We start from the raw sequence: 21970 nt of genomic DNA on the forward strand, positions 1-21970 counted from the left end.
AACGCAGCCAGGGGCTCGAGAAGTTGCCGCCACCTGGGATACTCAGAAGCCCCCGGGGGCAGGTCCTTAAGACAAGTACTCAGCCTGCCTTCCCCAACACGCCAGGGTCTTACTCAGTGGAACGTGCGTGCGTGCGGGTGTGGAACGGTCTGGCGCGTTCGAAAAGTCAACCTCACCATGTTGTGGTCAAGCCTGGTGGGCTTGACTAAGGGTGTGAACTCCGGAGCCAGGCTCTCTGGGTTCAGATCCGGGCCCCACCTGTTCATCGTTGGTACGACCTTGGGCGAGTTACCTACTTCTGTGGGTCAGTTTTTCCACGTTACTGCTTCCCTTGGCCGCCTTGGGAGGGACCTTAGGAACCTCAGGGACGTTAGCCCTGTGGTCTGAGGCCAGGGGGATCTGTGGCCCGGTGTCAGCCTGCAGCCGTCTGGAGGTGTGGCCCCACGACAGGCCCTGCACTGAGGGCAGGAGGCAGGACAGAAGTCAGGGGGAGAATGCGCCACCCTAGGGGGCGGCGATGGGGTAACTAGTCAGTGGTTGGCAAACACTCGTCTAGCTGACAGGATCCTGTGGGACCCCGAGTAGGTAGGACAGAAGAAAGAGTTGCTTGTGTTGAAGGGAGGGAGGTGTCGCAGGCTGAGCCACCCCGCAGCCCCAGAGTTGCCCTTGAAGTGATGCCACCAAATCCTGGGGCCCCTTGAGGTATTTTAGAAATTGCCAGTCAAAGAGGAGAAGTGATTGCCCAAGGCCGGCTGCCATCACTCATGGGAGCCTCCCCTCTTTGCAAGGTGTATGCCCACGGGGTGCCCTTTGACACTCAAGACAGCCACCACCTCTGCTGCCAAAAGGGGGCCCCAGAATCAAAGTGGAATGGAGTCAACCTTAGAGGAGTGGCCTGCGGAGTCCCTTGTCTTCCCCATCCTGTGCACACAAACTGGCCACAGCTGGGGATTGCTTCAGGGCACAGCGATGGGGATGCTTGGACACGTCCCCTTTCCTATAGTTTCTCAGCCTTCAGCATGTCTAACAAACAGAGTCCAAAATGAATACACAAGAACCATGCATTTTGTGCGGTTACCAATTTGTGTATTTTGACCATCAGTTATTTTCACCTCCTGGGTGCCTTTATCAACCACCTGCCACCACCCAGGGTGTTCCTGGCTCCATGCTGTTAGAGGTGCTTTCTTGCTGGGGGAGCTCCCCTATATCTACTGGAGGAAATCCAGTGTAGACCATTGGCACATTCCTAAATGGTGACGATACAGAGTGCCTCGACTCTGAGCTTTGAGTCGTGAGTGTGGGTTCCAGCGTCTTGCTCACCTTGCATAGAAGAAGTCAGAGGGGAGGGGATTCATTTTTGAAGCCGAAACAGCCACACTGCTGATTTCCCCCCTCTCTTTCCTGGAGAAGCACCCTGCCCTGTTCTGTGGCAGGTCATGGTCACACGGTTGGGTGAATGTAGGATTGACCATGCTATTGCTGTCTTTCCTGTTTGGGGCATCTTGGAATTAACAAAGGAAGGGAGAACGGAAAGACCTGATAACAGCTGGAGATGAAATGTCTCCAAAATGTGGACAGCCAGCCCCAACTGTCCAGCTGGAAATGGAAATATAAAAAAAGAAAAAGAAAAAGAAATGGAAGAAATGATGTGGGTTTTGGCCAGGAAGAGGGACAAGGTTTGGGGCTACACTGTTTGAGGAGCGGACCCAGGAGAACAGAAGGTCGGATGCGGTAGAGGTGAGAGGGAAGGCATCCAGAGGCAACAGGATATTGGAGGTGGGGCACTGGGCCGGGAGGGAAAAAGGCCAGGTTTCTGAGGCCGGAGGTACCATCCGTTCTTTTTAGCACATAGAGCAAGTCGCTTCACCTTTCTGAGCCTCAGTGTCCTCACCTGCAAAATGGAGGCAATAATCCCCAACTCCCACCCCCCAGGGTAGTTGTGAAGACCAAATGAGCTGAGACAGAGATGACACCCTTTGTTTTTTGGGTGTTGCACCATCATCATCACCGCCATCAATGTCATCACCGTCATCATCGACCTGATGTATCCGGTAGAAACAGAGTGGGGAGAGTTGGGGGGGATGAACTTTAACGGCTAGTAAAACATCCGGGAAGATTGGCAAGACGGTGGAGAGGCCATTGGAGGGAATTTCAGACAGAAGAGATGGTGTCTAAGCCGCCCTTTCATCTAATGTCAGACAAGTGATCCAACCCTGAGTCATACCGGAGAGCCAAGAATCCATCTGAGTGGGTGTGGCCGGGCTGAAGCTCAGTTATCATCTGTTGGTCATCAGTATTTGTGGAGGCTTCTGGGGCCCTGGGCTCCATGTTGGGAGCGTGAAGGTCATCCCAAAGAAGATGTTTTCCATAACACGTTCTGTTGCTCATGTGTCCCCCCTTCCCAGATGGTGGTTCAGGTCTCCTTGTCAACACTCAGTATGCTGATTGTTCTTACCCTCCCCGCCCTCCCTCCCTCCTTCTGCTTTATTTTGAACCCACTCTTTGGGGGTATGTAGAAACTGACTTAGGAGTCTGGGGCACATCCGTTGGAAAGGAGGTTCCTGCTGGCTTCTGTGGTCCTCGTGACTCCCCAGCTTCTCCCCTCCACACACCAGCCTTGGGCCCTGGGAGTGGAGACCCACTGCAGGAAGCAGGACCTGAAATGGCAAAGGAGCAGAAGTCCAACGGTACGTTGCTCCTGGAGTTCTCTGTGCATCCTGGAAATGAGGTCCCACTAGACCTCAGCTCCTCTTCCCCCTGCAGATAGCCTTCCTCTGCAGACTCCCATCACCGTGCTGTGGGAGAGGAGCCCTTCTGGAGGATGGTGGGTTGTCACTGCGTGGCAGGTCCCCAAGGGGAGAGTGTGGTGGCTTGTGCTCCACCTTCTCCAGCCTGGCCGCTTCATCAGTGACTGAAACACTGCTTCCTGAGCTTTTGGCTCCTTCCTTGCCCTCCTGAGAACGTGTCTTGCCTAACAGGGTGGGCCAGGAGCTAATCTCCTCTTCCCCTTGTATTGATGGCTTCAGGGGTAAACCTTGTTTCTTTCCCCTTGAATTCCATCCCCTCCCCCTAACACCCCTCCTAACTGCTTCTGGCCCCCGAAGGAATGGCCCCCAGGCAGCCATGATTCCTGGATTCTTGTGGGACCCCACACAGTTGAATTTTTTTTTTTAAGTGAGGTAAACACTGACCTTGATAGTAAAATCCGGTGGCCCTGCTTGACCTCTTTGAAACGTTTGGCTAAATGGACCTCTCTTTCCCCACTGAACTCTCTTCACCCTTGGCTTCATGGCCATGGTGTGTGTCCCCATGTCTCTGCTCAGGCCTTGTCTCTCCCCTTCCTTGGCTTTTGCCTCTTCCAGCTCCTGAGATGTGGGTGCCCTGGTTCTGGGGTAAGCCCTGGTATTCACTTAGCCTTCTAGACCCCTTATCTCAATGACTCCATTCATCCTTAGCATGGAGATGTAAATGGTTCCAAGTTATCCATCCATGTTCTAGTCTTTCTTGAAACTTCAAATAGTGTCATCTCAGGCTTAGAACATTTGAAATCTCGCCTATAAACCAAAATGTACTTCCTTCGTGTGGGCCAACGAGAGGCACCCAGGAGCCCTTGACTCGTCAACTGATCACCTAGTCTTGTTGATTTGTATTGCCCTGTTTACACCTGCTTCTTTCCATTCTTACTGCCAACATGCAAAAAGTTTTCTCCACCTGGAGACTTGACTACTCTCCCAGCTGGTCCTACCACCTGCCTCACTTTACTGTCATAAAGTATCTCTTTCCATCATCAGCGTCAACGAGAAAGCAGACCTGTTGGCACAGAGGGAGTTGTAGGCTCAGGCCTGCCCTTGTCAACATTTTTATTCCTTTGAGGAAGAGATTGATGACTGGCCAGTAAAGTTCTGAATGGCCGGAAGTTGGGTGTGTGTGGGCTGGGAGAGCCGTTGCGGGGGGAGCCCTTTAATGTTTCCCGGCTGAAGGCAATAGTTGGCCAAATAATCAAATAAGTCAGATAAACATTTAAATATTTGACTTTAAGACATGTGAATGGACATCCACTTGCCAAGCTTTTGATGAAGGGCCAAGGCATTTTCTTTGAGTCTGGGTCTGCCGGTTGGGTCCTGTATTCTTTCTTGCAGAAACCCTGCCTACAATGCATGGTCTCTGGTCTCCAGTTTTTATCAAAGTGAAATGACTCCCGTGGAGAAGCTTGTGAAGTTATCTGAGTTCAGAATCTTTTCTTTCTTACGACGTCTCCCCAGTTTTTTTTTTTTTCCCAGAGACCTCCTCCACATCTCAGTTGACAGCAGTTTTGTAAACGTAGTGACTTACTCGTGCTGTTTTTCCAGTTTGGTTTTCATAGAAACAGCAGCCCTTTACTCGCTGTTTTAAGGGGGGGGGGTCCCCCTATTATCGGAGAGACTTAAGGATTTTAGGGGAAGGGAACATTTGTAGGTGTCAGATGTGGGATGCGGCCGCCAGAGGAAGCCGGTGTAGTCTTTGGCCACTGATCATCTGCCCAATGCCTTCATCATCCCTTCTTCTCCCTTTTACAGCCTGGTGGGCTGTGGTCCTGGTGGGTTTTGTCTATGATTTGTCTGATCCCATCAGGATGACTCCATTCCTCGTGCCACATGGTTGGTCAACACACAGCATTTCCCTGGCTACAGGAGTCGGCTCACGAGCGGATGTGTGACCCAGTTTGGGCTAGATTCCTAAGAGCACATTGGTTGGAGGCTTTCGTGATGAGGTACCTCACTCTTCCGGAGGAGATGCCGGAAGCCAGCCCTTTCTCTCTTACCCCAGATGGTGTGGCATGTGGATACAAAGCCTGGAGCTGCTGCATCCATTTTGACACCCACCCTAGGATGATACTGATGCCACAAGGGCTAGGACAGATGGAAGAAGCCAAGTCCTTGAGGACCTCCCTGGATGAACCCAGCTCTTCCGCTAGACCTTTCAGTGACCCAGACCCGCAAAACTCTCTTCAGCCATTTTGGCTTGAGTTTACCATTCCCCGGCACATGGAGGGTCTCGTTGGCCACAGGGATAAGAGACCTTGCTCGCTTGGGGAGAGACACAGAAGCCTTGAACATTGCATTTGCTTCTGGGCCCTGGTCTTTTAGAGGCATCTTGAGAGATTGCAGGGTGTCCCTTGAATAGCTGTTAGGCTGGCCAAGCACGTGGGACCCAGGTTTAAAAAGCATCTCCAGTGAGGGTGATGATCTGCTTTTAAGTCTGGACGCCCAACAGCCCTTTCAGTGGAGAGCTCACCACATACCTTCTTAAAAGGATAAGGTTTCACGGAGACGCGGAGTTGTTAACTTCGGAGGAGCACGTGTTTTGCATGAGATAACGTGTCCTGTAGCTGCCACGGACATGCTGGGAATAGCAAGAGAACATTTTCACAAAGGCCCAGGATGATGTGACTCAAAAGCCGTTTTGTCTAGTCATTTTGGGGGAGGAAGACGCGAGCTCCACCGGCTGTCGTCATTCCAGTGTAGAAACAGCCACCCGAGTGAGGTTTTCACAAGATGCTGTCACCGGGTGGCCCTGGAGGGAGCGCGGAGTGGCTTGTCCGGGAGATTTCCATCTGGGGAGCCATACATGCCTTTGAGTGCGGGCTCCTCTGTCCTGCCACTCTGCAGAGCGCTGGTGGGAGGAGACCTCTGGACATGTCACGGCTCCCTGCGTGGTAGTCCTGGGGGCTTCTTAGCTTCGGGTTTTTTTTGTTTTGTTTTGTTTTTGTATTTTGGAGCTTTACCACTTCCTTCTGGTACTTAAAGCAACACGCGTGAGACCAGCAGCTCCGCTCCCTTGTACCAGGATGCTAAGGAAACAGACAAATGGAATGAGCTGTGGGACTTGGGCAGGGAACCCCTGGTTAGCGGTAGGTTTGGCTTCTGGAACACAGAGGCCTCAGAACACACGGGCTCAGACAAAGTGGATGTTTATTTCTCTTTCACTTAATAGCTGGGAGGTGGGCAGCTCTCTCCATGACGTCACCCGGGCAGGACCCAGCCCTCTGTCTTGTTGTTCCACCGGCCCCGTGGGTATTGTCTTCGATGTCGTGGTGAAAGCTGGTCCCCCAGCACCCTGTCTTCATTCCAGCCCTGCCAGGAGAGTGGAGAGAGAGCAGTTTCTTTAAGGAAGTGGCATGGGAGGTGCACATTATCGTTTCAGGTCATACCCCATGTGCCTCAGTCTTGGCCATATGGCCACACCTAGATGCCAGGCATCCTGGGAAGTATGGTCTCTAGATGGGTGGCCACAAAACCCCATGACTAAGAGGAAGGGGTGGGATGGGCAGGGGGACAGTTAGCTTCTCTGCTACAGAGCCTCACTTTCCTTCTGCATCTACAGAACAGGGTCCACAGGACCGGTTCCAGTCCCTCCGGCCCCTGCCTCAACCCCCCTGAGCCTCAGTACCTTCGTCTGTGAAAGTGAAACGACAAAACTGCCGACCTCAATGACACATGAGAAAGGACTTTGCCCGCCGTCCACACAGAGTCGGGTACTCAGATGGGAGCTGCCGTGATGGCTGTTTTCATTCAGCCAATCAACAAGTAGGGTTCCAGTGCCCACTGTGTGTTCATGGTGCTGGAGATTCCGCAGGGAGCAAACTGAACCAAAGTCCCCATTCTCAGACGGCTTGTATCCTAGTGGAGAGGACAGCAGTGCCTGCTCGGGGAGAACTGTCACCTCTTCTGACCACTCTCCCCCCTCCCCCAGCCCCAGCTCTCAGGGTTACCAAATGTGGGATTTCCAAGTTGGGGCACTTTGTAAGCAGGAGCCTTCCAGGTGGCTTCTTGTAGTTAGTGGTAGAGTCCAAGTGAGGTACATTTCTGCTGATGTATGCTCCGGAACCTTGTCTTACGGACCACATTAGAAGGACGGGTGGGGGTTGGCCAGGCAGGTGGGGGTCACGAGCATTTCAGGGAGAGAGGGTCATAGGCACGGGGCCCAGTGGTGGCAGTTGAGGACCCAAAAAGGCTGCGTGGTCGGCACCTGTGTGTGAGGGGTGAGAGATGACGGGGGGCAGAGTCCACCCCGTAAGCCCCTGTTGGCCGTTTCCAGCATTTGGATGCTGTGACGGCAGCAGGAGGAAGGCAGTGGAGGAGAGGCAGGCACAACTCAGTTGTGCTGTGGAAGGATCACTGTGGTTGCCAGGTGGACACAGGAGCTAAGAGGGGAGACTGAGGCAGGGAGATAGCAGTTGGGGGGAGTCTGAAGTAGAAGTAGACCCCCCCACATTTGAGAGGCACGGGGCCAGAAGAAGGACAGGATGCCCCGGTGCGTGTGCGGTCCCCTCCAGGTCCCCTCAGGTGTTCCCCCCAGGGACACCCATCACTCTCCTTTCTCAGCAGGCTGCCCCTTGGCCATCCTGCCCCCCTAGGGAGCTCACAGTCTGCTCAGAAGCAGGTGTCGCCCCACCAGCCCCACCAGCCCCGTGCTCCCTGCTGCTGTCCCCTCCCTTCCCTGAGGCCGTGGCACGGCTCTTAGTGACCGTCCTGGAGAACGGGGCCGCCGTGTCCAGAGCTGGGGGCCACACCACTGCCAGAACCCCGGTTCCACCAAGCTGGTGTTGGGGGTGAACAGGCAGGAGGCTGGAGGAAAGAACAACAGCTGAGGTCTGGGCCGGGGGGGGGGGGGGCCGTGCCTCGGTAGGGGGTCTATCTGCAGGCCAGCCTCAGGGGTCTTGGGCCACCTGTTCTACAACGAGATGTGGAGGGATCCCTGGTGAGCTGGGGTCAGGAGTTCTGCGTCCCAGGACTGGCTTTAGCACCAGCTCCCTGGGTGACGTTGGGCCAGCCCTGCCCTTCTCTGGGGCTTGTTAAGAAACAAGGGGTTGGCCTCAGGAATCCTCTGAGGTCCCGTACAGTTCTCTGGAGCTCCTAGAACCCCAGCGACCCAGGCTCAGTAGGCGCCCCAGACAGATGGGTGGGCCGGCCCCGCGTCGGCCGCTGCGCTACTCCTGGGTGGGTTGAGCATATTTGAAGCCCGAGACCTCAGGGCAGACCCGGAAGCCTGGAACACATTCAGTCGTCCCAGATGGAGGGTTTTTCTGCTTCAATTATCTTCCTTGCAGGTTTTGGGTCTTCAGACGGGGCTGGCAGCTTGGCTGAGTCACGGTAACTATTTTCCGAGCTGGCCGGGAGCAGAAACGGGGGACCTCGGGGTTGAAAATCTGTTCTCCTTCCAGTACCAAGAGTTTGAACGACTCCGAATCCAGAGAAACGGCCTCTCTCCGGGTTCCTTGTGGCCAACCGTCACCAAAACCTCTCGCGCGCCTGTCCACCCTGCAAAGCGTGACGTGGCTGAAAAATTTAAGTGGTGGGGTTGATTGATGAATCTCTCTGCGGCCCCACGCCCGGACCTTGGGTGGCGGCTGTGTGAACGGTGGTGACGTTTGGGGAGTCGGTGCTCCCAGCCGGGGGACAGGTTCTCCTCTGTCGTGAACATCTGAGAAAAAAGCCAGGCAGGAGGAGCTGGGGTCATTACATCGGCTTACCTATTTTGGTTACCCTGCAGTTTTCCCTTTTCATGCCTTGAGGCACACGCAGGAGCCACGTTCTGGATGACGATTGTTTCTCGGGCAGAGCACACACTGTGATGAAAGTTGGCTGAGTCTTTCTGAGACGCACCCCTTCCTGGTAGGTTTCTCGCTGCTGGTAGACCCTGAGTGGTAATCGCCCCCTTCCCTCCTCGAGGACCCCAGCCCCGCCACCCCCCTGCCGGCACAGGCCCCCCCTGGGCCTGGGCGTCCGTCCTCAGCCCCCCTGGGGCCTCCTCCCTCCGCTCCCCCTGAACATCACCGGGCTGGAGACCGGGCTTGTGTTCACAGCTGTAGCCGCTTGCACATGACCATCTTTTTCCTGGGGTTAAGGAGTGAGGGTAGGGGGGTCCCCTCTCCCTGCTCTAACCTGGCTCCTGCCGCCAGCCTCCTGCTGTTTCTGGCCAGCACTTGTTAGAGTGGCCAGGGTTGTTTTTTTAAACACTAACAAAGCTATCCGGACACAGCAGCAAAATTAACACGGCTTTCTTCTGGGCCGGGAAATCCCGAGACCCACGTGCCTGCCCGTCCTTTTGAGGCCCCGCAGGGAGATGGGCATTTGAGGACACGGGGGGGGACATGGCCGAGGCCACGGGACAGGCCACGGGTTGTGAACAGAGGTTGCTGCTTGAGACACTGATCGTCTTTTGGTGGGGAACCAGGGGCCGGCGCCCCAGTCTGGATTTTTCTCATTTCCCCCCCCCCCCCCCGCCCCCCGGCAGTTAGGGACTCCCATCTGCGACCGTGAGCGAGAAAGTCCTTTCATACCTCTGGCCACCGAGGAGCAGAAAGACGGGCACGTCGATGCTGGTTTGCAAAGCGGGAGGCGTGCCAGGCAGTTGCCCTCGAGAACTGACTGGGGCTGACTTCTCACTGCCTGCCTTTCCCGGCCATCTCTGCTCCGGCACAGAAATCAGGCCAAGTGCCTGGGGAACGTTCGGCCTTTTTTGTGAGGAGGGGGAGAAGCAGAAGAAAGTCCAATATTCCTCTGGACTGGGAGCCAAGAGAAGGGGGCAGGGAGGCTGGCGGGGCTGACGGAGGGTCGGCCCCACTCGGGCGCCTGCCCCGCTCTGAGGCTGCTGCAGGGGAGGGAGGAGGGGGGCGGCCAGGGAGGGGGGACCCTGCTGCCCCCACCATTCCCCCGTGGGACCCCTCGGCCCCGAGCCTGGTGGGCACAGCTGCCCGGAGGAAGAAGGGCTGAAAAAGTGCCAGCTCGAGAGGGGGCCTCCTGGGTGCCGGGCAGAGGAGAAAGTTCTCCGAAGTGTCGTGTTGGTCATGTCTCACTGTCTATAATAACACCTAATTTATTTGGCATTATTGGAGACGTAACTGTTCTTCTAAGCGACTTTGCTAAAGAACTGAGGCTCCCACCCCAAGCTTTAACAACCGAACTATTTTGTGTATCGAGCCTTTTTTAAAAAAATCGTGGTCAACAGACATAACGTAAAATTTACCATCTTAAATTTGTGTGTTTAAACGTATGCGTTTGTTTTTTAAAATTTTTTTTTTAATGTTTTTATTTATTTTTGCGACAGAGAGAGACAGAGCATGACAGGGGAGGGGCAGAGAGAGAGGGAGACACAGAATCCGAAGCAGGCTCCGGGCTCTGAGCTGTCAGCACAGAGCCTGATGCGGGGCTCGAACCCACAGACTGTGAGATCATGACCTGAGCTGAAGTCGGACGCTTAACCTACTGAGCCACCCAGGTGCCCCAAACGTACGCGTTTTAAATTGTTGTGCTACGTCGTCACCGTCCGTCTCTAGAACTTCCATCCTTCCCGACTGAAACTGTGTCCCCAGCAAGTGCCAGCTCCCCGTGCCCCTCCCCGCCAGGCCCTTGCAACACCGTGCTCCTGTCTGTGTCCACGAATCTGACTCTTCTAGGAGCCTCGTAGAAGTGGAGTATTTGTACAGCATTTGTCCTTCTGTGTCTGGCTGATTTTCACTCGGCAGAACGCTCTCAGGGTTCATCCGTGTTGGAGCAGGTGTCCGAGTTGCCTTCCTTTTTAAGGCTGAATAATATCCCACGATGCACACAGACCACCTTGCGTTTCCGCATCCGTCGCTGGGCACTCGGGTCGCTTCTGCCTTTGGGCCGTTGCGAACAGTGCTGCTATGAATGGGGGTGTCTTTTGCAAGTGCCTTTTGAAAAATGCTTTTTCTTATTTCAGAGGTATGGTCATTAAAGAGCGTTTTTAAAAGGCAGGCAAGTTGAAAGAACACGAATCATCCCTAATTCTATCATCTGGGGAAACTTTTGGTGTATATGTATTTAAATTTCGGTATACGCCCTTGTGTTTTGCTTATTTTCTTTAAGATTTATTTATTTATTTATTTAGAAATATTTTTTAATGTTTATTTATTTTTGAGGGAGAGAGACAGGGCACGAGTCGGGGAGGGGCAGAGAGAGACAGAGGGAGACCCAGAATCGGAAGCAGGCTCTGGGCTGTGAGCTGTCAGCCCAGAGCCCCACGCGGGGCTTGAACTCACGAACTGTGGGATCATGACCTGAGCAGAAGTCGGACGCTCAACCGACTGAGCCAACCAGGTGCCCCTATTTATTCATTTTTTGAGAAAGAGAGAGCACGAGTGTGGAAGAGGCAGAGAGAGAGGGAGGGAGAGAGAGAGAATTCCAAGCAGGTTCCACATTGTCAGTGCCAAGCCTGATGCAGGGCTTGGAGCCACCAACCGAACTGTGAGATCCTAACCTGAGTCAAAATCAAGAGTCAGTCGCTCAACCAGCCGAGCCACCCAGGCGCCCGTGTTTCACTTATGAATGTGTATTTACATCCTGCTTCTAATAACAGGGATTTCATATTCGAACACATTCACTATTTTGTATCTTGCTTTTTGAAACTTGATGATACCTTGACTCCTGGGCTGCAACATAATTTTGATGATTGCTTAGCATTTCGGTGCATGAATGTACCACAACTTCCAGCCCATTTCCCACTAGTTTCCAGTTTTCCTCTATTCCCAGCAGCATGCAGGGCACATCCTTGGAGTGAAGCCTCTGTGCGCATGTTTGTTTATTTCTCTGGGACAGATTTTTAGAACCACAGTCAGTGGGTTAGAGGGTATATGTCCATTTGTCAATCTTTTGGATCTTTTACACATATTGGCAAATTGCTTGTCCGATGAGTTTTACTTCTTTTCCTCAGTGACCCAAAAGAGTAGTGGTTTCCCGTCCCCTCACTGATGAACTTCATATTGTCATTTAAAAAAAAAAAATTTGTTTTGGGGCACCTGAGTGGCTCCGTTGGTTGAGCATCCGACTTCAGCTCAGGTCATGATCTCACAGTTCCTGGGTTCGAGCCCCGCTTCGGGCTCTGTGCTGACAGCTCAGAGCCTGGAGCCTGCTTTGGATTCTGTGTCTCCCTCTCTCTCTGCCCTTCCCCTGCTCACACTCTGTCTCTCAAAAATGAATAAACATTAAAAAAAATTTTTTTTAATTGTTTGTGTTCCTTCTTTGGGGAATTGCTTATTCGTGACCTTTGGTGTATTTTTTCCTTGGGGGGATTTCATATTTTTGTAAAAATGAATTTGTAGGAAATCTTTGTGTATCAAAGATGTAAATTGTTTGTCATATCGACCGCAAACAATTTTATCCCGGTTTGCCCTTTACTCCTCAGTTTTGCTTTTAGTGCTTGTTGATGTTAGAAAGGAGGGAAGGAAGGAAGGAAGGAATGAAGAAAGAGAAAGAAAGAAAGAAAGAGAGAAAGAAAGAATAGAAAAGAAAAAAAAAAGCTTTGTTTTCATGTGGAGACATTTCTAAATGTTTTCTTCTAAACGTCTGCATTTGGTATCATTCTTAGTGACTCGTGATTCTCTAAGATGTTATAGATTTTTGTCTACATTTTAGTTTATCCTAACACATTTGTAGCTACACTTTTCACACTTAAATCTCGAATGCATTCCTAAAATGATCGGATGTCTCCTGTGAAGTAGAGAATCCAACCTTACCTCTTCCTGACTGTCCTTTTCCTACTGGTTCAAAACGCTCCCTTTGCCATGTGTTAATTCTCACATACTTTTGGTTCTGTTTCTGGAGGTTTTTTTTTTTTTCTCTGTCCAATGATATGAATCTATTTTCTGTTGCCAGTTCCACACTGTTTTAATATTTTAATTATTTTTAGGGCATGAATCCCATGATTACAAAATTCCTTGGCTGTTCTCTTGCATTTTATTTCCAGATGAACTTTAGAATGATTTGGTCAACTTGGAAAAAAAAATTCCTCTGTGATTCTGATTGAAATTGCATTACATTTCTAGATGAATGTAGAGGGCATTGGAATCTTTATAATATTGGATCTTCTCATCTGAAACTTCAGTGGATGTTGTTCATGTGGTTTTCTTGTGTAGGTTTCTTAAGTTTGTACTTGGGCATTTTGAGATATTTGCAGCCAAGGTGAATGGCATTTTCCACTATCTTTTCTAATTGTTTGCTGTTGGCATATATAAAAGAAGTCGATTTTCATGCATTTATTTAGGAATAGGCCTGCTCACTTAACTGTAGGACTGTCTTCCTGGGTTTAATTGTAGACGATCATAGCATCTTGATAGAGTGTTCTGTCTCTTTCCAGCATATCTGCTGTTCATTCTCTTTTCTTGTCTTATTGCGTTGGCTACACTCTTCAGAACAACTTTAAGGCAATAGGATAGCAAGGATGACAACAGACATCCTTACCTTAGTTCTGCCTTAAGAGGGAATATCTCTAGTGTTTCAAACTTTTCTGCTTAAAGAGTGCTCAGTGCAATCTAATTTTGATCTTTCAGAGGAATTGTTAGTTCATAATTAAAAATTATTCTATCATACAGTAACATCACCAGGGATCAATGCAGGGTCTTGTGTATCTATTTGACTTGTAGGTCCCAGAATTCTATTTTACTCTTACCTTCATTCTCTCTCTCTCTCTCATAGGATTGACTTACTTAAATTTTCCTTGTATCTTCTGTCTTGTTCCCAAGCTGTCTGTTATCAATTATTTCTGCTGTCACTGAGTCTGCTTCCAAAAGAGTACTTCCCTCTCCTCTCTTTTCTTTTTTAAATTGTTATTTTAATTGAAGTCATAATCCATGAGCATGGAAAACCTTTCAAGCACAACAAAAGTAAAAATTAAAAAGCGGAAAATTCAAACATTGTAATAAAAAGTGTCTTCTCTCACACAGACTATTTATTCACTCTGAAAAAGGCAACTTTGTATCCTTCCAGACAGGTTTGATGCTTGTACCAGGACACTGTTAAATATACATCTTTGTATTTTTTTAATACAAATTGAAACACACTGTCACATGATAAAGTGTTTTTTTTTTTCCACTTGTTATATTGTGACAGTCTTTTATTGATTTATTTATTTTAAGGGGAGGGGAAAAGCAGAGAGAGAGAATCCCAAGCAGGCTCTGGGCTAAGCTCCACGAGGGGCTCTATCTCGTGAACTGCGAGATCATGACCTGAGCCGAAATCAAGAGTCAGACGCTTAACCAACTGAGCCACCCAGTCTTTTTAAATCAGCACCTATGAATCTCTCATTATGCGGTCGAATGCAGGTTAATTTATTCACACAGTTACCGATAAGTACCGAAAACTTAAGTTTTCCCAGTGTTTTGCTATGACAAAAACAGCTACAGTGAACATCTGTATAAATATAAGCCTTGGCTCCCCTTTTCTGATTTTCTGTTCCTGATCTACTTACTCTGATTTCTGTGAGAAGGGGAACAGGTGAACCATTGGATGCTGAATGTAAACTGGGAATAAACAGGTTCTGAACGAGGGTCTGATGATTCCCTTGAGCAAAGTGAATGGAGTTTAGTCAAGGACTTTACATTGTTTATTGCAGCTCTAAAGTGGGGCCTTGACTCCTTTCTTTTTTTTTTTTTTAATTTTTTTTAACGTTTATTTATTTTTGAGACAGAGAGAGACAGAGCATGAATGGGGGAGGGGCAGAGAGAGAGGGAGACACAGAATCCGAAGCAGGCTCCAGGCTCGGAGCCATCAGCCCAGAGCCTGATGCGGGGCTCGAACTCACGGATCATGAGATCGTGACCTGAGTTGAAGTCGGATGCTTAACCGACTGAGCCACCCAGGCGCCCCTTGACTCATTTCTTTATTGTCACCTGGCCTTGTTTACTAATGAGTTTGCCGGATAAATGATCCCTCCTGCCTCTGTCCCTGGAGACGAGGTTGACACTACTTGGTCATGTGACCTGTATCCACCAGGGCTGTCCTTGATTCTCTGTTCATTTCCTCAGCATCACGTATGGGCCAGGCGAGTCTTACCTGGCCATGCGGCATCCCCAGCGATGCCGTCAGGGGGGCACCTGTGTGGTCTTGCCATCACAGTGAGCTGAAACGCAAACAATAGGGACATGGAGGTGTTGCTGTGCGATAGGTCTTCAAGGATGTGGGGGCCGGGTGGGGGGGGCTGTCATTGCAGAGAGACTCTGGCAGAGACACAGCACCAAGCGGGAACCTCATCCACGAGGCCCGATGCTGTCATTGCGGGACCTGGGCTGGAGCAGGCCATGGGATGCTGCGGGGCATTTCCAGCCACCCCAGCGCAGGAAGAGACCAACCACCATCCGTAACTGGGATGTGGGCCAGGAAGGTTGGTGGGTTGGTGGGTATGAGGGAGCTTAGGGTGCTCGGGTGGGATGAGCGATTTTTCGCTCGCTTGCCCCTCAGTGTTAACTTAGGCTGATGTTCGTTTTCTTTCTGATTCCGAAAGCCAGGCGCGTTAGTTGAGAGATCTGTTTCCCTAAGGAAATAGGGAAAACTGCAAAGGACAGAGCGATCTGAAGTCCTACGATCCAGAGAAAACACCAATAACATTTTTGGCATACATTCTTCTGGTATTTTTTCCTATTCCTTTTTTTGCACCTGAATCTTTAGGTGCAATAGAATTGCACATACTATTTTGTAACCTAGGCTTTTTATGCGCCTCCTTCGAAATGTTTTTTTCCACGTTATTAAATATTCTGTAACATCATTTCAGTAGTCGCATACAGTCTTACTTTACGAGTATAGAATCATTTATTTTTTTTTTCAACGTTTTTTTTTTATTATTTATTTTTGGGACAGAGAGAGACAGAGCATGAACGGGGGAGGGGCAGAGAGAGAGGGAGACACAGAATCCGAAGCAGGCTCCAGGCTCTGAGCCATCAGCCCAGAGCCCGACGCGGGGCTCGAACTCACGGACCGAGAGATCGTGACCTGGCTGAAGTCGGATGCTTAACCGACTGCGCCACCCAGGCGCCCCTAGAATCATTTATTTAAGACCAAGTTGCTATTGTTAGAAACTTAGGCTGTTTTGGTTTCTCTGTTTCTTCCTTCCTTTCCTCCCTCCGTCCCTCCTTCCTTCCCCTTAAAAAAATTCTACGACGAACGTCCTAGATGTATATTTGTGTAAATTCAGACTTTCCGTATAATAGATTCCTAGAGGTGAAATTCTCAGGTCAAAGGATAAGCTTTAAATTTAAATTTGCGGGGCGCCTGTGTGGCTCAGTCGGTTAAGCGTCCGACTTCAGCTCAGGTCATGATCTCATGGTCCGTGAGTTCGAGCCCCGCGTCGGGCTCTGTGCTGACAGCTCAGAACCTGGAGCCTGTTTCAGATTCTGTGTATCCCTCTCTCTCTGACCCTCCTCCGTTCATGCTCTGTCTCTCTCTGTCTCAAAAATAAATAAACGTTAAAAAAAAAAATTTAAATTTGCTCTCCAAAAAGATTAAAGCAATCCTGTTTCCACCAGAAACATAGGAGAATGCCTTAAACTCTTGCCCAATAGTTATTATTAAAAAAAAATCTTTGCCTATATACCAGGAGAATAATTATCATATACCATATATCTACTTTTAAGCAGTCTCTACGCCCGGTGTGGGGCTCGAACTCATGACCCCAGGATCAAGAGTCGCCCGCTCTACCGACTGAAGTAGGCCAGGTGCCCCATGCGTATCATATTTTTTAAAGTTGAATTGTTTCTTTCCTGAATTTTAATCAGTGTTGTTAAAAAAAAAAATGAAACGGGGCACCTGGGCAGCTCGGTCGGTTGAGGGTCTGACTCTTGATTTTGGCTCAGGTCGTGATCTCACAGTTTGTGGGTTCAAGCCCCACATCGGGCTCCGTGCTGACAGTGTGGAGCCTGCTTGGGATTCTTCTGCCCCTCCCCTGCTCTCTCTCTCTTTCTCTCTGACTCAAAATAAAAATAAAAATAAAAAAATTACACAACAGAGCAAAAAAACGTGAAGAAGAAAAAGTAACCGAGTAACACCTCTTCTACCTAGAAATAATCACCACTAACATCCAATTCTTCGAGAGTTCTGAAACTTTCTCTACCAACCTCGACTTCCCCGTGTCTTTAAGCGTGTGCTGTTCCCCATCTAGAGGGCCTTCCCTGCTAGTTTCCAGGGGTTGAGATGCCCCATTTGTTGTTCAGAGGCCATTGAAACCCCCTGCCTCCCTACCCCCATTGGTTCCCTGTAACCAGACATTTTCTCTCCCTTATAGTCTTGATGTCCTGCCTGTGCTATGTCCATATCTTACTACTTTTATTGGATCCTGCTCTCATATCAGGTATGTTCCTGGAGACCGTAAAGCTCGCCGGAGGCGAGGACCATCTTCCACGTCTGTGACCCTAGCATCATCAGCCCAATGTGTGGCTCCTAGTAGAGACCTCCGGAAATGCCCACTAGATGGAACTGCGTTGAATTTGGGAGGACCAAGGGATCAGGTCTGGCTCAGGGAGTTGGTTGGCCTGACCCTTAAGACCAGACCCGGGTGACTTTCCGTCCTTTTCCCGTTGCGGAATGCTCCGTTATTTGCGGTGTGTGTGCTCCAGAGAGGAACTTGTTGTTCTACGAGTTGCATGCTTGTGTTTGTTGACATGAGCCAGTGCGGCCCAGTGACATCCGAGCACTCTTGGCTTTAGCCTTTAGGCCTGGCCCTTGGGACACCGTTATGGGCAAAGAGGTACTGAGGGGCGGCGGGCTGGCCACACCTGATGCTGCCCGGGGCCACCCCAACAGCCTGGCCAGGTGAGCAGAAGGCTTAGCCTCGTCTCGTGTAACACAGCTCGGCCTTGGATTTCATCCTGTGCGGCTGCATGGGAGGCTGAAGATCCAGCCCAGAAAGACACTGAGATCCCTGCTGCGCCTTCTTCTTGGGGGCTTGCGACCTGTCGCTAAGACGAGAGAGGAAATAATACCTTCATTGGTCCTCCGGGAAATGCAAATGAAGGGCCCAGGGCACGACCACTGCACAGCCACTAGGACGGCTGCAATGAAAAAGAGAATATGAGGTTTTGGTCAGATACCCTGCAGGCAGGAGTATAAACTGGTACAAGCATTTTGTGTTATAAATCTTTTTTTTTTTTTTTAACATCTATTTGTGTTTGAGAGAGGGGAGGGGCAGAGAGAGAGGGAGACACAGAATCGGAAGCAGGCTCCAGGCTCCGAGCTGTCAGCACAGAGCCCGACGCGGGGCTCGAACCCACGATCCGTGAGCTGAAGTCGGATGCTCAACCGACTGAGCCACCCAGGCGCCCCTCGGGCCAATATTCTATGTTAAGAAGAAGTTGACAAGTACTTGGTGGCGGTGGGGGGAGTGCCTAGGTGGCTCCAACTTCGGCTCAGGTCATGATCTCACGGTTCATGGGTTCGAACCCCGCCTCGGGCTCTGTGCTGACAGCTCGGAGCCCGGAGCCTGCTTCGGATTCCGTGTCTCCCTCTCTCTCTGCCCCTTCCCTGCTCGCGCTCTGCCCCTTTCGCTCTCTCTCAAAATTAAACATTAAATTTTTTTTCTAAGAAAGTAATCGGTGGGGTACGCACTCCAAAAGAGTTGGAGGCAGGGTCTTGAACCGTCCGTTGATGGGTGGATGGATAAACACAACATAATGGGATATGCACGATTCGGCCTTAAAAAGGAAAGGCGTGCTGACACCAGCTACGATACGTTGGCACTTTGGAGGCGTTATGCTGAGGGCAATGAGCCAGACCCCCGAGGACAGATACTGTGCGACTGTGCTAACAGCAGGTGCGTAGAGCGGTCAAGGTCACAGAGATGGGAAGCATAATGGTGGACTCCAGGGCCTGGGGGAGAGGGGGAGGTGGTGGTCAGTGGGGACAGAGTTTGAGTCGGGGAAGATGAAGAACTTGTTGAGACGGACGGTGGTGACGACTGACGACGGGTGAAGGTAACTCAATGCCACCGAGCAGTGCCCTGAAAGCCGGCAGGGCGGTGGGTTTTACGTCATGTATGTTTTACGACAATAAAAAAAAAAAAAAAAGCCGGCAGGGCGGTGGGTTTTACGTCATATATGTTTTACGACAATAAAAAAAAAAAGCCGGCTGGGCGGTGGGTTTTACGTCATATATGTTTTACGACAATAAAAAAAAAAAGCCGGCAGGGCGGTGGGTTTTACGTCATATATGTTTTACGACAATAAAAAAAAAAGCCGGCAGGGCGGTGGGTTTTACGTCATATATGTTTTACGACAATAAAAAAAGCCGGCAGGGCGGTGGGTTTTACGTCATATATGTTTTACGACAATAAAAAAAAAAAAAACCTAGATGCACGTAAGGCTGGACGGCACGAAGCCGGCTCTGCCCCGTCTCCCGACGGGGGTGAACCCCGGGCAGGGGGTGCTGCGGCCGAGCCCAGAGCGCAGAGGGGGCTCTGGAGGGAGGTTCTGAAGGGCGGAGAGTGGCCCACAGACCTGGGAGGCGGCACTAAGGTCAGAGCCAGCGGGCCCGCGGGCCGACGTGTAGAAACCGGCTCGGTGGAGGGCAGGCGTGCTGGCTGGAAAGAAGCTTCTCTCGCCCCGCAGCACCCGGCCTGGCCTTCGTGTGAACTTGGAGCAGCAGGACCTTTGTCCGGTCCTGGGGACGGGAGACTTCAGACGGGCGACTTGGCCTGAGCACTGGCGGGATTTCCTCTGCGGGCTTTCTTCTGGGTAGTTGGAACCGCGGGCCCGCCTGCCAGGCAGGGCCTGCTGCCTACGGGACATCCAAAGTCAGAGGCAGATGCCTGAACACCACCGGCCAGGTGGCAGTGAGAGCCTCCAAGGGGGCAGGGTCGGCGGGAGGGGGGTGCCCTGTGGGAATAGCAGCCCTACTGACCTGTCCTCAGGGCCTGTGGGGGCAGAATTCATGCTTCCTGAATGTGCCAGAACCCTGGGCAGCTGTGTGGTCAGGTGTTTGGTTTTGAATGTCCGCTTTGGGACGGGAAGGCATGTTGTTAACACTCTTACCAGCAGGGACACGGTTCCCAGAAAAGCCGCCTTCTGACACCTGGACTTAAGGGCCAGCCCCGGCCGGTCAGCTGGGGCCACTTCCTCTGCCCAGTCTTGGGTCTGGGCTCTTCCCGCCCCACCCCAGGCCCGTCCTCCCCGGCAGCCAGCTGCCGATCGGGGCCTTTTCTGGAGGTATCTGGAGCCTGGCGTGTTTGCATGGTGGCCCCAGAACGCCTTAGGCACATTTTGGGGGGCTCAGAAAAGAATGCTCCCCAGCTGGCAGGTGAATGTAGGAGGCATTAATCCAGAATAATTTTTCCTGCTGAGACAGTTTTGTTATAAATGTGTGGAGACGTGGGAGTTCTTCAGTACTTGTGATATTAATCCTGGCATCTGCGTGGAGAGTGGGGTGGGGGTGAGGGCTCCACGCTAGAGAGAAGAGGAATTTGCCCCTAAAAGGTTGTCTTGAATTCCCTGCGATCTGTGCACGCACTCTGTGTCTTTGTGCCCTTTTTTTTTTTTTTTAAATATTTATTTATCTTGAGAGAGAGAGAGAGAAAGAGAGAGTGAGCAGGGGGAGGGGCAGAGAGAGAGAGGGGAAGCAAGAGAGAATCCCAAGCAGGCTCCACGCGGTCAGCACAGAGCCCGATGCGGGGCTGGAACTCACAAGTCGTGAGATCATGATCTGAGCCGAAACCAGGAGTCTCACCCTTTAGCCTCGACTGAGCCACTCGGGTGCCTCTTTGTGCTGTTGATGGAGAACAGGCAACCTATCTCTGGCTCTTTAGCAACTATGAGATTCCTCCTCACCCCCAGAACCCAGGGCCTGGGGCAGAAAAGGAGGCGGCCCAAAGACAGAGAGGAGTGGGTGGAAGGGAAGGAAAAAGAAGGCGATGGATGGTGAGCAGACACGCCCTAGTGTTCGGATCGAAGTGTGCTAGGCTGGGGCTGTGGGAAACCGGGAATCTTCTGCCAGCGGTCCCCAAAGCGTGCTCTCAGGATGTCTGGGCATCACACGGGAACTTGTGGGTGATGCACGTTACTGGGCCCCGCCTCACACCCCCGAGTCACGGCCAGCTGGCATTTCAACAAGATCCCCCACGGTTCACATGCACCTTGAAGTTTGGAAAGTGCGAACCGGGCCACGCATCCTGGCCCAGAGGGTGAAGTGGGTGTCTGTGGCCCCAGAGGGTTAACTGCCTGGGGAGGGGGGGGAGCTCCCTGCCCACTGTGTAGGTGAGATGGGGCAGCCACACCTAACTCTTGGGACTGAGAGTTTGTGCCTGGGCGAGTCCATTTGCGTTTCGTGTCTCGGGGACCGAAGTTTTGCGCGAGCTGTTGTCACGGAGGGCGGGTAGAGCTGTGAGGTCGGATGGAGGCCCAAGAGTTAACACCCAGAGCTGAGGGCCCCAAATGCTGCGGGCCCGGCTCATATCGCCAGGTTGCTCTCTGATCACGGATATTTCAAAGCAAGCTTTTTCTTTTTAAACTTTAAAAAAAAAATTAAAAAAAAATTTTTTTTTAATGTTTATTTATTTTTGAGGGAGAGAGAGAGACAGGGCATGAGCAGGGGAGGGGCAGAGAGAGAGGGAGACACAGAATCCGAAGCAGGCTCCGGGCTCCGAGCCGTCAGCACAGAGCCCGACGTGGGGCTCGAATCCATGAACTTCGAGATCCTGACCTGAGCTGAAGTCAGACGGTCAACCGACTGAGCCCCGCCCCCCCAGGCGCCCCTAAAACCAGCTTTTTCTGTCATCGTTGCTACCATCATCATAGGGCTGACCCTTTATCAAGGGCTCCCTGGGATCCCTGCCCTGGGCTTGTCACATCTACCCAGTACCAGTCTCACTTAGAACTGAGGAAACCGAGGCTTAGAAGGAGAATAATGCGCTCACGGTCATTCATCTTGGTAACAGAAGAGATGGGATTTGGGCCGAGGCACATGTGACTGGAACACCACACTTTCTTACGCTCCGGAGGCCAGGCAGAACTGTAGTGCCCTTGTGACGGTCCCCGACTTCCACAACTGTGGGGCAGGAGTTCTGTAAGTGTCAAAATTTGCTTAGTTATTATGATCATGTGTTAAAGGGAGCCAAACCATCTTATAAACACTAATGTCTGTATTACTATTGGTTTCCATTTGCATTGTAATTGTGTTTTAATTGAAGACCAAAGTAGAGGGGTGCCTGGGTGGCT

General features: G+C 51.2%; 1 protein-coding gene and 1 long non-coding RNA gene across 6 annotated transcripts in view; one reads left to right on the plus strand and one right to left on the minus strand.

The window, feature by feature from the left end:
- Positions 1-21970, plus strand: part of NTN1 (netrin 1) — a 191477-nt gene that overhangs the window by 58532 nt on the left and 110975 nt on the right. The window lies entirely within an intron of this gene.
- LOC132688329 (uncharacterized) lies at positions 5935-6735 on the minus strand. Its single transcript, XR_009614493.3, has 2 exons — positions 6430-6735; positions 5935-6113 (listed from the first exon to the last, which is right to left on the minus strand). It is a non-coding gene; the product is annotated as an uncharacterized LOC132688329 (long non-coding RNA).

Source organism: Panthera onca, chromosome E1 (genome assembly GCF_046562875.1).
Source record: "Panthera onca isolate mPanOnc1 chromosome E1, mPanOnc1 haplotype 2, whole genome shotgun sequence".
Classification (NCBI taxonomy): Eukaryota; Metazoa; Chordata; class Mammalia; order Carnivora; family Felidae; genus Panthera; species Panthera onca.